We start from the raw sequence: 4,307 nt of genomic DNA, 5'->3' as shown, positions 1-4,307 counted from the left end.
ATAATAATAATAATAATAATAATAATAATAATAATAATAATAATAATCCTAGAAGACATTCACGTACAAACTATTAGGTGGTTGGGCAGATATTAGCAGGCCTGTGGACTGCTGAGGGTGATCCCCTCTCTCTCTCTTTTCCTGGTAGCACTGGACAGTTGGGGGTTGTTCTAATGCTTGTATTTTGATGCTAATTACTGGCCCTCAAGATTGCTTCCCAGATACACCTATCCTTGTTGTGTAAACCTGCCTAAGACATTATACCTGAGTGGTTGATTAAAACTTGGGTAGGGCAGAATGGGGTAGGCATGGCTAAGGTTCCCAGGCTTTGGGTTCAGGAGGGGGGGATGGAGATAGAAAGGAGAAGAGAGGAGGAAGGAGGAGAAGAAATCACTTGGGCTGGGAATAAGGACTCCAAGGATGCTGTGGATGGAAAAAGTACAAAATACAAGCAAAAATTCATAGGATTATGGATGGAAGGTAGCTCAGATAAGGATGGTTAAAGTGGATGGCATTGGATGGGGGGGGCGCTGGGATGTGGATGGTGGATCTGCCCAGTCCAAGGTACATAAGGCAATTATGTCTGTGTCTTATTATTTGTGATAGTGGGTTAAATAATGCTACAATAATTATAGGGCTAATAATAAAGAACATTATTTAGCCCAACACCATTTTATTTACAATAATACTGGACTGAGAATAATCAGCTTTACCCCTAATTAAAATTTAAAATACTACATGAAAAGGCTGAGTTATTAGTGCTTTCTCAAGTTCCGTGAGAGGAAAGAGAGTCCATTAGACGGAAGAATGAAATGAATTCTATCTCTGTCCTTGGGTGGAGACACGATATTCTAAGTCATCTCAAATTTTTTTTTTTTTTTTTTTTTTTTTTTTTTTTTTTTTTGTTCTCCTTAGGAGTTCATCCAATTGGGCCTGTTAATCACTGGCCCAGGAGACCATTCCTCAGAAAAGCAAATACACCTGAAGAAATGCTAAGGTACTGTGAGAAGTAATTTGAATGAGATAATGGACAAAGAACCCCCCTGCCTCTATGAACGGATCAGGACCCACTCAGACCCCCAAGGCCAAGCTCTTGGCACAAAGGAGATTTATTTGCCCCAAAGGGACAGAGGGCAGGGAATAAGAAACAAAGATAGGTGTTGTAGGATATTTGATCCCATTGTGAACCCCAAAATTGTGAACTGTAAAACCCCGTTTTCTGTTTGGTGTGGTTGAAACCCAAGAGCTTTTTGTTATGTAATCAGAAGTATAAGAATTTTTTATTATGGTTCAGCCAGCCCTAGCACACACCTTTATTCCAAGAGCTCTCTGTACACAGGATTTACTAAAGTTAACCCTATGTTAAGAGGCAGAGCAAGAAACCAGCTGACAGGGATTAAAGAGGAGAGTTGAGGGGTTAAGACAGAGTGGAAAAGTAGAAAGAGCTTTTAGCTTAAGCTCTGGCTTTAGCTTAGGCTTCAGTTCCCCAGCACCCCTGGTTTTTGGGCTTTGAACTAGCAAGCCTTTGGCCTTGGGATTTTTTTGCCTTTCCTCCTGGGCTGTCAGTTGAGCTAGTGAGCCTTTTGGGTTTTTGCCACCTGGACCTGAGATGAGGCAAAGGTCAGCTGGTTACTTTCTCTGCCTCTCTGAGTTTGCAGGTTTTCACCTCAGCATCTGGCTTCCGAGTCTTTATTGGTAAAATAGAATGGTTGGGATTTTATTTTATTTTATTTTATTTTATTTTATTTTATTTTATTTTATTTTATTTTTTAAAGCAAACTGACAGGGACAGAGAGTGAAGGAGAAAAGGAAGGGGACAAGGGAGATGGGCAGGGATAATTGTCCCAGAGGGGGAAAAGAGGCTGACTCAGGATAGAGAGGAGACAGGTGTGGCCCATAGGAAAATAGCTGTTTATAAAGGTAAAAGGGGAACCCCGTGTTAGGACGAGGTGTTTGATTTTAATTGGGCATGTTCATTAGGTGAGCCAAAGGGAGCTTTTGATTGCTGGATTTCAATACTTTGATAGCTGGACCTTGGTGGTCAGCCTCAGGAAGAGAAAGTGGCCAAATAAGGGAACAGACCTTGGTGTCTAGCTTTAGGAATATAATCTAACAGTTTTTAGCAAGGCAGAGGGCATGGGGGAGAAGGGCAAGGCATGCCAGAGACATGTTTGCCATGCAGGGGCTGACTAAATCCTTTATCCCCTAACCCTGTAGTGAGAATTTTGGTGTCTCTAAAAACCCAGTTATGTTTTGTGGTTACATTTTTGTTTTAATCCCAGGTGTGGGATATGGGGCGGCTTCAGTTTGTCCACAGCTGTTAACTATGACTGTCTCATGCTCTAACATGGTCATGATTTTTGCTAGCTGCAGGGAGTTTAGTTCTACGGACTCTGGAGAGGTTATAAGTGCCAGATCCCCGAGTGAAGCAGGAGGCTCTCAGAGGGAAACGGCGGTGGCTGCTCCACCCGCTGCTTCTGGTGGAGTTGGCTGTGGTTTGTCAAGTGGAGCACAGTGAGCCAAGAGAAGTTGGAGTTACCCTGACTGTGAAGACTGGACTTGTCTCAAGGAAACTGATGGCCCTAAGCTGCAGGGGATAGTCTAAAGAGACCCACAGCCCCTTTCTCCTCTAACCATCTTTCTCTCCTACCTAGTATTGGGGCATTGGAAAGGATTAGGGTGGAATAAAGGTTGGAAAGGCAGTAGATATATAAGAACCCAGATAAGATAGGCCAAAATACATGCCGACATACTTTCCCCCACCCCCAGGGCAGTTATCTGTTGATCGTCACCAAGGCCGCCCACTTTTCTAATTCAAAAGGTATTACTTGTCCTCATCCCTGGCCCTCTGTCATCGCCACTGTTGCTGTGAAGAGACACCATGACCAAGGAGGCAACTCCTATAAAAGAAAACATTTATCTGGGGGTGTGCTTATAGTTTTAAAGGTTTAGTCCATTGTCACCATAGTAGGGAAACATGGTAGAACCTACAGCACGAGTGCTAAGCACTAGAGACACTGGGCTTGGCATGAGCTTCCGAAACCTCCAAGCACATGCCCAGGGGCGCAGTTTCTCCAACAAGGCCACGCCTCCTAATCCTTTCAAATAGTGCCACCCTCCTGTGAACATTCACATCTATGAACCTATCGGAGACATTCTTATTCAAACCACCACACGCCTCAGTGTATTTTTTGAACACTGGCCAAAATCTCCAGCATGCTAGCCTCTACACCCTGGACATTGCCACTTTCTCTGAGATACTCGTGCCAACTTCCATTGCTGAACCCGCTTGTTTTCTTGGACACTAACTCAAAGGCAGGTCTTCCTTCCTCTTCTCCATCTCCATCCTCCCAGCAGCTGACATTTATAGCTTGCTTGATCCTGTGGTTTTCCCCGAAAACTTATAAAACAGTTGGTTTCCTTCTGAGTCATTCCTTCACAACAAGACTAATATCCCACATAAAGGAACCCTAATCCCCTGTAACACTACCTTTAAAACTTTTTACTCAGGAATAATCTAACAAGAAGCCTGGAGACCAATGGCAAAGAAGTCAGATTCCAAAATCATGGGAACTAATAAGAATAGTAACATTCTAAGAGAATATTTTATTTTTATTTGGTGGAAATATTTGGAAAATTTCTTAACCTCAAAATGACTTTAGTTTTCAATACAGGAGAATATGTTATAAATATGAAATTTCTTTGAAGAGCTGGGGTGTAGCTCATTCCTAGAGTGATCGGCTAACACACGTGAGACAAAGGGATGGGGAGGGAGGGAGGGACCGTCTTCCTAACCCTCTGAAGGCCATGCAGGGTGCTCCAAGGATGCAGTTTCTAGTTATTGCCCATGCTGGGGTGAGCTTTTTCGTGAAAGTTATTTTTGAGTCGTCCATGTGCCTGTAACTGGCCCCAACAAACTCTCTGGTTCACTAGATCAGATTTGAGTGGAATGTCTTTGGTCTGCCCTGGCTGCTCTATCTAGGGTGAATACATGTTCAGTTATTTCTAAGAACAGCCACAGGACAGGAAGGACAGAGGAGGGAGGAGATGGAGAAGGGAGAGAGGGAGGAAGAATAGGAGGAAATATATACAGTTTTGCATATATTGATTTAGCATATCGGAAGGAGCAGCAAGAAAAAAAACATTTTTTTTTTTCCTGGTTCTCATCCTAACTAACTCAACCTTGTATACTAATAGGAATGAATTGTGCTGCCAATTATCTTGCAATCTGGCAGCTCACACCCAGCATTTCAGCTTCATACACACACACACACACACACACACACACACACACACACACACACACA

Source organism: Psammomys obesus, unplaced genomic scaffold, assembly GCF_907164565.1.
Source record: "Psammomys obesus unplaced genomic scaffold, mPsaObe1.curated_primary_1811, whole genome shotgun sequence".
NCBI classification, from domain to species: Eukaryota; Metazoa; Chordata; class Mammalia; order Rodentia; family Muridae; genus Psammomys; species Psammomys obesus.
The sequence above is the reverse complement of the archived record's forward strand: the minus strand, read 5'-3'. Positions refer to the sequence as shown.